Source organism: Cygnus olor, chromosome 13 (genome assembly GCF_009769625.2).
Source record: "Cygnus olor isolate bCygOlo1 chromosome 13, bCygOlo1.pri.v2, whole genome shotgun sequence".
Taxonomy (NCBI): domain Eukaryota; kingdom Metazoa; phylum Chordata; class Aves; order Anseriformes; family Anatidae; genus Cygnus; species Cygnus olor.
Window position 1 is genome coordinate 16,145,396 of NC_049181.1, and position 12,204 is coordinate 16,157,599.

At 42.9% G+C, this 12,204-nt stretch overlaps 1 protein-coding gene across 1 annotated transcript in view; it reads right to left on the reverse strand.

The window, feature by feature from the left end:
* Window positions 1-2,666: 2,666 nt before the first annotated feature.
* C13H8orf48 (chromosome 13 C8orf48 homolog) overlaps window positions 2,667-12,204 on the reverse strand; it is a 38,244-nt gene continuing 28,706 nt past the window's right edge. The window contains exon 8 of the mRNA XM_040571871.1: window positions 2,667-4,716. The gene's annotated coding sequence lies outside the window, so the exon portion shown is untranslated. The remainder of the gene's footprint in view (window positions 4,717-12,204) is intronic.

Below are 12,204 nucleotides of genomic sequence, written 5' to 3' on the forward strand. Positions count from 1 at the left end.
GAGAAACGCTAGGGTCTGTGAAATGTAACAAGTGATAGATACGCAAATGAGCCAGCAACACTTTTCACAAGTTACCACCACCAGCATAGGTTTGAAGTTACTTTTTTTTTTCCCCCATGTGAAGAGGAAATTGTGAGTACACAGACTGAGACACATGCAAACATAAATTCAAAGGCTTATGCAGATATAAGGTACATCTAGCACTTGGCTATAAAAATCCATTAAAGCTCCATACCTAAATGGCTTCAGACCAACTGCTGTTAAAAAAAAAAAAAAAAAAAAAAGACAAAGAAAAGAGAAATGGATCAAAAACTCATCACACTTGCTATGTTTCACAGGTAGATAGATACTACTGTGGAATTAAAACTGGGAATTTCCTGCTGCAGCACACCACACACCATGTAACAGACCTCAACACAACTGGCCACAAATTCGACTTTAACTGTGCTCACTTATCGCATAGCAGAAGGAGCATGTAGGTTCAGAGCTGAGATAAACTAGAGCCCAGGATTCAGACTTCCTCCCCTCTCGCTCCTACAAACAGCGAGGATTAGTCCAAACATTTTGCATTTGTAGTCCTCTTTCCTTAGGTGAGACATGTCCACCTAGAACTGTTCCACTGATAAGAACTTCTGAAGTCACTGGCCAATTTAAATCCAGTTTCAGAAGGATTCAGAGAAAATCACATTTCATGAGAACAAGAGGCTAAATAGGGCAAAGAGGCAGTAACTCACCTTATAGCAACATCTTATAGCAAGGAGATTCTGGACTAGGAAAGCAAACTCAGTGTTAGCTCATTTGCTCTATAGCTAACGACTCATGGAAGACAGTGATGAAAATGTACCCCTTGTCTAAAGAAGTATCAACAGAAGTATGGTGTAAGATTGTATTGTGGCTTAAATGACCTTTAATACAAATACAGCATTGGTAACAGAACCCAATAAAAGAGCAGTATGATCTCACTGGGTACTTTAAATCAGTTTCTGAAGTCCTGTCTGGAGCCCTAACCCAATTCCTCTTCTGTGGTGGTCAAATTCAACACTAATGCCACTTGTGCCTAGAATAAAGCCAAAACTGGGAAAAGATTGTTAAGCACTACTGTGATTGAATGCCACTGGCAGAAGCCATTGAGAAACCTTTTTGGTAACTTATAAATATGCATGATAGTTTCTTTTAAATACCCAGTGAAATGATACTGAGCACTGAATGACATCTCTTCCTACAAAGAGTCACCTTCTTTCTGATAAATATGCACATATATCATCACAAGATAGCACATGCAATTTGTGACTTTTCAAAACTCATCTCTAGGGCCATATTTTCTCATTCTCCCAGCTACAATCTGTGCCCCAGCTTATGAGCTAAGAACTAAGTCTTCTGCAGCAATCTAGTATTAACTTCCAGAAATGCAAGACATTCACTCCAGCAAAAGCACAGGAAATGTGACATTGGTCAAAGAACACCTTAAAAAGCATTTATGTAGCATTTGTTACACCTAACAGACCGAGTTTTGTACTGATCACTCAGTTCTCATTCTATTCTAATGAAGACTGTCTCAACGATATCCCCATCGTCACAACTGGTCTAAAAGCCAGTTATGTTTCTAGGATATGTTATTGCAGATGATGAAACCCACAGGAGAGAAAGGCAAACCTCTTAGGTAGTGCAGTGTGCTTGGCAAAACACTCCCTCCTGGTTCTTCCTGCTCCTCGTCAACTTGTATTCCACTCCTAGAAGCAATCCTAGATGAGCTCTTTGACCACTGCACACAATGAACACCCAATGACCATTAAATGGAAGATCCGTTAAAAGAACTCAAATGATTTATGCCTTACTATGGTAACGGATCTAATGGTCTTCATCAAGGAGTTAGAAATATATTTTCTTTTCTTTTGTGGCAATATGATGAGAAACAGCAAGAGAAACTGAACGTTTATATTTCATGTAACTACGAACACAAAGCTACTGCTAGATCACAATTTCCTTAAGTAACTAAGTAATGCCTTAAAACGTCTTTTGTAAACAAATAAAATAAATAAATAAGTAAATGAGGAATGTGGTTTTTTTTCTTCTTACTAGACCTGGGCCCTGTAGTCAAACATGCACCTGCTCACTGTAATGCTCACCATCCACTTTGGGTATTTTGTATTTCTTTAGCATTACGGAACCCGCGCAGCGATCTGAGTGGGAACTGGATTCTGTTCTGGTCCAAACACAACAAACAGAGCAGTTAACCAAATTCGGATTACAGAATCTTTCCTGCTGCTAACATTTGAGCCAGCAGAGCTCAGTTTGGCTCTCAGATGCCACACTGAGCTTGCAGCCGACAGTTATGAAGAACCCCACATTTCTGTTTATAAAGTGAGAACAGTGGACAGAGAAACCACAAGCATGGAACCCCACCAAGCTCCTGTTAGGGTTACTCACAGACTATGGACACAAAAAACCTCACAGCAAATGTTTACACTTTGCTCCATTAAACACAGTGGAGAAAACAGTGGGAGTAATCTAGCAGACCAAAAAAGATGACATCTTCTGTAAATATCTCCCTCCAACCACTCAGTTCCTAACCTTGCAGGATTTCAAAGTCCATAACTTCTTTTAGCACACCAGCTGCTTCTCCTTTAGAAATGGTGACAGCAGGCAGTGTGAAAATGACATGACTTGGAGACAAACCAGTTTTATTTAAAAACAACATTTATATATATTACACGCAATATTCCAAGTTAAAAGCGCATTATAGAGAATGCTAAGTCAAATAGCCAAAAGTTAAGAAATTGCAGAATTAAAATTGCCAATGCAACCTTAATTTGAATCTTTTGCGTTATGCAGTACGCTACCGCCTTCACTTACATGACCACATTATTTTTTTCCACAGGACCCTTGCCTCGTTCAGTGTAAAGGGTGGATGATTCTCAGTTAATGAGCAGCTTTTCAGAATTTGTTTTCTTCTTGTTGTTTAGCGTGTAGCCCATTTCTGATGGCTTGCCTCCACAGGGGGTTACTCAGAAACAGTTGAACAACTCCCTGATTGAATGCTTTATTATAGAACAAGATCATTTCATCCCTGCTTAGTTTAACCCACTTTGTTTCACCAAACTCAAACTCTACTCTGAGAGCACATGATAAATTTATTCATGGCTTTTCTAAGGTACACATTAGTAATACATTTTTGATTAATTTATTGTCCCAGCACTTCCATTTTATCTGGATACACTGTTGAAAAAATGATTAAAAAGTTTCTGTGTTGTAAAAGTATTCATTAATGTGGATGTCCAATTTGGAAAATGAGAGCATTCTTTTTGTAGCATGCTTAACATTATACGGTGCTTTAAATGCAGAAAACTCAGTTCCAGCTGAAGACCTAAGTATACAGAGCTGCTGCAAATCAGATATCACCTTAAACTGAGTATCTGGAAAATGGGGAACATGAAGTTAATGAACACTTCAAAAAGATTTCATTTTCAGCAACTTGGCATTAGAATCTCAGTAGTAAAGGCAGAAATTAAATCAAGTTTTCAAGACTGCATTTAACTGCGTTAACAATGAGACTTAGTGATGTGATTATGAAGAGAATAAGCAGTGCAGATGAAAGCTTGGACTTAAGGGCAGGCTGTCCACAAGGCTTCTACGTTGCTCCAGAAAACCTAGTTTCCTGACATTCCTGTCGCTGCATAGAGAGAGCTGATTCCTCTACGGTCAATTCAGAGTGACTAAACCAGGCTTGTCCCTACAACTGCCCTCTGAAGGAGGCTGTGTTTGCCGTAAGTTGTAGGACACTAGCCTATTGATCCTCACAGGCTAACGTTAACTTTTTTGAACAACTCACTGTCTGTACTGTACTAGTATGTGTAACTTGGCCAGACATGCATAAATTTTAATAGAGGGAAAAAAAAGCTAATAATGGTGACAAACGTTATCACTCTGTCAGCTTTCAGTTCCACCCTTCAGGACTAGAAGCACTAGTACCTTAGAAGGAAAGACCAAAAAAGCTGGAGACATGGGCAGCTGACAGTGTTACGTTTGGCAAACTGTTACCAACCAATTGCAATTGAAAAGCAGAGCTTAAGCAAAAAGCTTGAGGAAAACTCAGGAACAGAACAGTTAACCGATAATTAGTCAAGTGCTAAGGGAAGGCATACAGATCTCTTGGCATGGGAAGGGAGAACAGAGACGGATGCACAGGAAGCAGAAAACACAGAGTTTCTGTTTGCAGACTGCCCCCAAAGCATGAGAGAAAATGTGCTGGGAGGGTGGCATGGATTGCTGTGGGTAGAAGCAAATAGCAGGTACAGCTTGTTCAGTCTTCAAAAGAAACGATGCAAGGAACACTAGAATACAAACACACAGCTGCTCTCCAGAAGCAGAGGAGAATTAAAGTGGTTTGAGCATTCTTGGTACCCTAAATCTGGGCTCCTCTCAAGCTGGTGCAATCAGAACAACCACTAAACCCATCAGTGCACAGCTTTCCTCCAGAGACTATCGCAGAGATATAACAAGTTCCTCCTCTGTTAACTAAGACAAAATGTTAAACCCTCATTTCCAAATACATGGGTGGGTAGAAGCAAGATAAAGAGACGGAGATATGGAGTTGACCAGAACTCCCTTTCCCTGCAGTCCCATCCCAGAAAGCAGCTCCGCAGAAGAGGCCGGCCACAATGCCTCCTGGCTGGGCTTCCAGGCAACGTCAGCAGGGGGGTGGCTGCTGCCGGTCTCCTATTGAAACAGAAGGAGAAAGACTGTTAGCCTCAGTCCGCCAAGTGCTGAACATGGCCTTCTCACGCTCTGAAAGCTTCTGCGTTTCCATTTTAAAAGAGAGGCGGAGATGGAGAAGAAACAAAACATGGGAGGGATATGTATAGCACATGGAAGTCCACTGACAAGAGCAACCATCTACTTCATGACAGGGAGGTATTGTCCAGAGACACGACTGCTGTTTAAATTTAACCGGCACTCTACAGGAGGCAAGACAGGCAACAAAAGAAAATCCAAGAAGTGACAAGGTAGAGATCTATTCTGGGATTTCTCCATTTCAAAGATCACAACAGCTTCTTTAACAGTTCTGACCTTTGCAATACAGCAGTGGGAAAAAAGATGTACCTATCCTGCGTGCATTAGAGTGTGCTTATTGTATTGCACACTTCCAGAACAGTCGTATGTGATTCAAGCTGTTTTCAGAAGAGTTTTGATCCCGTAGAAGAAACGCGTTGGCTCTTTACCTGCTAGGCCAGGACTATACACAGGAGTTGACCTCACTGGCAAATTCTAGATTTATACCGTTGTTGCCAAACGCGAAGTTATTCCTCACCTAGTAGACATGAAACATCATGCAATGAGGACAGTCCAGAACTGCTTCACGGTAAGAAAACTAAAGTCACAACACAGATCAAACGTGTCTGCGTAGCCCAGTGTTCTGACACTGGTCACTTCCAGATGCTTTAAAAAATGCTTTTACGCTTACAGAGAAAAGCCAGAACAGGAAACCTGCCCAAAAGGGAGTTGGCTCTTTCCATTTGCAAAGCAGTATGCATCTTACAACTGGAGGCCACAACAAAGATTCCTGTAATTATGGATGCTCTCATTACCATGTTAACATTGACACTTTTACTGAAATCCTTTAAGGCTTTCAACCTTAGTGGAAGTTTGTACCAACCAGTTCTACAGAACAACATGCTACGTACAGAATCATTTCCTTCCGTTACTATCATCTGTAATGCCTTTCAATTTCACTGAATTTCTCCCTACCCTCCAAAAATGGTACTGACTAATTAGGAATTCCTAATTTACTTCCTCAGCTTTACTTACTTGATATACTCCTACCATACCCTCTTTTGCCTGCCTCCTTTCTGGAGCAAAGAACTCAGGGACTGTTCGCCATCTTCACGAGCCCCTCACAGATAGCTGTGCACAGTGCTGGCAGCACAGCCTGCTAACCCAACTGGCCATACCTCTGAAATCTCAAAACCTGTTCCATATTCTACAATCAGGTCGTATTCAATTAAAATTAGCGATACCGATAGATGTAGCAGCAGTACCATGGTATGCCATTTATGCTCACCAAGGAAATAGACTGTTAATTGAGTTTTTAAATAAATTTTTATCTCTCCTCATAAAATCAAACTTCCTAGTTAGGACTGAAGAAAAGAAAGCACCGAATACAAGCACCAAGACTTTTTGCATAATGCAGATTCATTTCATTACGTTTGGTAATAAATGTTGCTCTTTGCTCTTCCACTACAGTCAATATTTATAACTTTATCAGATGAAGAGGAATTTGATGGCCTGGCTTCAATGAGAAATTTTGCTTGTAATAATATATATATTTTAAATGTATGCCTGCTCAGTTCTAAATCCGTTCTCACTGCATCAAGGTGAAACAGTGACCTATTACATGTAATGGTCTTATTTCAATCTCTCCATAATGAGATCTTTTACAACAATATAGGCACTGAAGGTAGGAAGAGAGAAAACATTACCTTGGGAGTAATCTCTTTGTATCAGGTACCTACATTATGTTGGTATCTGATGTGCTTCAATTTGTCACTGTAGTTTAAATTTCTAAGAGAAAGGACAATCTGGAAGCATGAAAAATTACTAATTATAACATTTAAAATAGAAGCGGCAATGGAAATGTCAACAATATGACTGGGCCATCAGAGATTTTGCAATGATGAATAAGGAGCATTTCACTGCAGACTGGGGGAGAAGCTTTGGGCCATTTTTCAAAGCTTGAAGAAGTTCTCAAGGAGTTACAAAAGTTCATTTTTCTCCTATCCCTTCAATTACCATCAGAACGTTTTGTGGCCTTTCTGATGGCTCCGATGAACTTCCAATAGCATTTACTGTCAAGAGACACACAAGCACAGAGATACTTTGGCCTAAGTCCTTTTGAAATCAGCGGGAGTTGGGTGTTTATATGTCACTGCTGACTTGGATCTGTGGGCCTAACCATGACATGAAGTATTTACTGAACCACTGATTTCCTGGAAAATGTGTTTTCCTGGAGGAGACAGAGCTATACCACATAGATACTGGTCTTGTACTTGGTCAATAACCCTCTGACAGAGCTACAGCCTTCATAATGTCTGATACGGTTTCTGACCAGTTACAAGCCTTGAAACAGAAAAGATTCAGGAAGTGCTAAATCTGACAGCGTGAGAAATTTCAGTTTATTAGACATACTGGATTAAGGACAAGTAGCTGAAAAAAAGACCCAATATAGCATTAAAATATATTAGACCATTTTCAGACATTCCATGCTGGCTTACTTATGAGTTCATAGGCAAAAATGTCGGGGAAAGTTAAATATAAATAAAAATAGAGGAAAAAGCTACCTTTGCACTAATACAAACTGGTAGAAATTTGTATTGCCTGGGCTTTGCATATATATATATATATATATTGATTGACTGTGCATGCATATATATGTATATGTGAGAGAGAGAAAGCTCTATGTACATTTACACACACATTTTATATATATCTTTCCCAGCTGACATAAGATATTCGCTAAGAAGCTGTGTGTAAAAAGAAATAAAAAAGGAAGCTTTCTAAAACACATGAGAGAAAACTTCAGTCAGTAAGAAAAAAATAACTGGGGGGATGAAAATATAAATAAGGATTAACCAGAGCTGTAAAAGCCTGTTAGCCACGTTATCTTATTTTTCATTGTTATCTGGCAAAACAGAGAAATTATTAAAAAATAAAACCAACGGAAATATCTCTAGCTACCCTTACAGAATGGATGACAACTCTGTTGAAAAGCAATTGTCTGTCCACCTGAAATGAAAATTACACATAGAGGTCAATCTCCAGGTAATAAAACCCAGGTTCTCTGCAAGACTAGCTCAGAAATACACCATTTTTGAATTTAAAGCCCAGGGACAGTTTCAAGCTGTGTTTTCAGTACATCTATATTGTAGTAAAGATGTAAAGTGCTTTTTCCTACACTCCATTGATTTGCCCTATAAAGGAACCAATCGCAATTTTTCTCTCCTCCAGCCTAAGTAGCTGCACTCCCCCGATTCCTTTAAGAGACCCACAGTAAGCAGGCAGGGCAGGCGAAATGAGAGCAAGGAGCCTCAGCTGCACCCTAAGGATAACACAGCAGAAAACTGCGCTGCACACCAAAGAATTCGGAGTTCCATATTTTGATTTATGCTGACATGAAGGCTGCTTTTCTTGGTGTGGTATCCTGACGGATATCACCTCCAGTCCAGAGGCTCCTAGAGGCTGCACTGAGCCCTTCATTAAGATGTTGCCAGGAATCAACATTTTGACTGTTTCAGCCTTTAAATACCAAAGCTGGCTAATTTTTTCTGCAGACTGAAGGAAGGATACCTACTCTGTAGGCAGGTGCAACTCGTTAGATGACAGTCATTTCTGGGTGCGCAGCAGACAAGCTCTCCTGTAGCTTTACACTAACTGGACACGTTGGACGTCATGCCTTCACAGTGGCAACCCACCTGGCTACTGCTTTTCCCTTCGTCTGGTATCACGCGTCGAGCTTCTTTTGGGCAGGATGCTTCCGTAAGCAAAGAACAAGATAGCCTACTTTTCCAAGTTAATTCCTTTTAAAAAATGTGGACAACGAGGAAGGTGGCAGAGGGTGGGATGTGACGTAAAGGCGGATGGAAATGCAGAAGAACAGTTGCTTAGCACCTATGAAAGTCAGGCCCACTTCTTCACAAGATATATATGTATTTCCGTAACCACAGTTAGGAACCCACATTTGAGTTTTGGCCTCTAAATAACCTGAATCCATCACGGGCTTTTTGAATGTGCAACTGATAATTAAATAAACAAAGATACTAAAAGTCGCATGATTCTTCCTGCTGCAGTCCTGGCAGCGAGCAGCAATTCAGCACTCAGGGACAGCTTTTGTTTTACCTCTGCTCCTGTCGGGAGCTTTGCCATCTATTAATGAATGACAGACGGATCAGAAAAAGGCGCTGCAGAAACTTAATTCTCAGCCAGTGGGACAATATGGGATCAGGCAGCAGCCTTCCTGCCTTTGTCTGAGCTAGAGATAGAAAATAAAGCTTGGAGTCAGAAACCATTATCCAACCCTAGGCTGTTTCATGTGGGCACGAGTGTGTTTTGGAGTGGGTCTGTAGCATCTATTTATCAGGGACTCAATCGATACAGCACAGCAGGATAGAGACAAACCAGGCGTTTGAGGTATTAAAAAAAGCCTGTGGAAACGGCACATTGACAGCCAAGAGGAACGTGCTCAAAATCATTTGGAAGCCAAAAAGAGTTCTTTTATATTCTGCTCTATTACTTACTCAATTAGGAAAACTCACCTGATAAAAGGAGTAAGAGATCACCCTGCTTAATGACACAGAGAAGGGAGGAAAACAGAAGCATTTAAATCCCATAAGCATCTCGTCTTTGTCTCAGCTTGCTTTTTATGCCTGGATTATGCTAACACTATTAATCTTTGTGCCTGTGACTAACTCCCAGGTTTTTATGTTAGTGACCTGATTCTGCACCGCCACGCTCCTCCCAGTTCGGTGAGGCTCCCCATGTGATCCGTTCTTCCCCCTAAATAAAGTTGAAAAATTTGGCTGGGAGCAGCGAGTGCTGCTGAGGCAGCGGGTGCGCGGAGCCGTTCCACCCTCCCCACATCTGCAGCACAGACCAGGCGCCCGCTCGGCACTAGCTGCTTTCAGGACCGAGGGGGATGAGGCTGGCCACTTAGCAGGGGCGCGGGCTACCTCCATGCCAGCCTTCATCAGGGGCTCCCAGCCTTGCCGCCCCCTGCTCGCGCCCCCCTTTTGAGAGTAGCCCAGCAGGCTGAGGACGATGTGGCCGGAGAAGGTGAGTGCTGCATGGCTATGATGAATCCTTTGTGCGGAACCGGAGCCTCGTTGGGAGGAGGAGGAGGAGGGAGGGGGCAGCAGTCGCATTTTTTTTTTCTTTTTTTTAATGGACACAGTCAAAAGCCTCCTTTCCTTCCCCATTATGCCGAAGGCGTGAGCCTCTCTCCGAGGGAATCCACCTAACGAGCTGCTTTCCCGATGAAGCTGGTTTTCCCAGTACGGGGCGCAAAGCACAGCAGCAAAAAAAAGCCCAAGCGTCTGAAGGCGCCTGCTGCAGACCTGCCCTTCGCCCGGCTGGGCAGGCAGGTGCCTCGCCGGGCACAGCTCATCCTGCTCCAGCCCTTCACAGCCTCCCACCGGGCACAGCACAGCACCCGCTGGGTGCCCGACGCGGTGCCCAGCACGGCATGGGGCAGCACGGTGCCCAGGACCACCCCACCATCCGGCTGTCCCCCAGCCCAGGAGCCCCAGCCTGGCCGGGGGCCACTCGTGCGGCTCTCCCCCGCTACCAGCAGCTGTCCGAGCAGGAGCCAGCACGCGTCGCTCCTCCCAGGGCCGCCGAAGGTGCTCGCTCAGGCACCCCACCACCCCTATGCACACGCTCCTCTCGCTGCGCATCTTCCTCCCCGTCCCTCGGGGGGCCGCAGGTAGCCCTCAGCCTTTCCCGTTCATCGCCACCCGCTTCTCTGCACGCACGACAAGCCTCCCCCTCAACCACCCATGGCACTTGGACCCCCGGTACACAAACAGGAGCCCCCCGTCCCCTCCACGCGCCTACCTGGTAGGTGCAGCTCGCTCTGTGCGCATGCAGACCACGCGCTGGGGTGCCCCTCAGGCCCCCCGCACGCCCCGTGTCCCCTTCCAGCCACGGCTAAAGCCGTGCACCCACTGATCTCTGATGCATTAACTCATCTCAGAGGCATTTCACACAACTTCTCCCCTGTCTGGGTTGTGATTTCAAGCTAAAAGGAAAGTCAGTCCTCACTAGTAAGTGCTGAATGCCCGAAGAAAGTCTCCATTCCCTTCTCCCCCACTGCTCCCCTAGCCTCAGTGCAGGGACCAGCTCCCTGCACACTGGCTCGTTACCCCCAAAAGTACCTGTGCTTTAATTCTGTCAGAGGGGAGAAGAGGGCAGGGAGGAGGATGGGTGCCTACTGCTTACCTACAACTCCCAGATTTGACAGACACTGTCCCAGTCCATGTTGGGGGGAAATAAATGGGATCTTAGTCCAGAAACGTACGAAGTAGCTGCATCTAAAATGACATTCATCACTCCACTGTCTATCCCTCCCTGCTTCCTCCCACCTTTTAACTTAGTATTTTTCTTGCACAATTTTAAAGATGAAGTTCCCTGCGTACTGAATGTATTGTAGTCCTAGACTGTGACTATTCTTCAAGAACAGACATACTGGCTGGAAGGAGAAGAGTTTCTTTTTTAAATGAGTTGGATGAACATTTGAATGTTCAAGCAATCTTTTGCTCCTTGGCATGTTTAAAAAAAGAAAAAAAAAAGAAAGCTATCCCTGCGGGAGTTTCAATCTTGGCAGATTTCAGATCCAAGACAAAGGCTGCTAAGCATCCCATCCATTATTACATTCCTTACTAATAGTAGGGAAAGAGAAAAAAAGCACAAAGATTAAAAAAGGAGGAGGGAGGGGGATAAAAAAGCAGACGTCTTTTGTTCATCCCCCTTTTATAGCCAATTAGCCCAGAATCAGAACCTTCCTTCACCTGCAAAGAAAATGAGAATGTAATGAAAGGGCCACTGATTGTCTTAAAATCTTATCTTATGAAGCTTCTTAGGATTTTGTTCTGTTCATTTTAATTCAGCTCTAAACTGCTTTCAAGTTTTCATTTAACCTGTAACTCAAGAGAACAATTAAACAATCCACTTGGACCTGGACTGGTGAGTACTTGTTCTGACCCCAAAAATGTAATACAGAGCATTATGACAAAGTGACCCTAGAAACAGACAAAAAGAAAAAAACACTGAGTGAATTTAAGTACCAGTGTAGGCTAGGGAATTGTTTGTACCTCGGGATTTGTGTTTTCACAGAGTAACATTTAAAATGTAGACTAATGGAAGAATTTACAGCCTGCCTCTGCAATCACAAGATGTAATTGCCCCTGATTTTGAAAGGCGTGTGGGAAGAACAGGGTAGAATGTTGTGTAAAGGAAATGAACATGAACTAAATTAGCAAAAAGTTAACCACGAAATAAATTTCAAATGGAAAAAAAAGAATCCCTATTTCATAGGATGCACTTTTCAGTTGCTGCTATAAGATTGCCTCCTCTATTAGGAAAAACAAAGGGTGGCTTATCTGCAAAATCCATCCTCTGAAAAGAGGTATATTGAGTGCTGCTTTGAAAAAAAGAAAT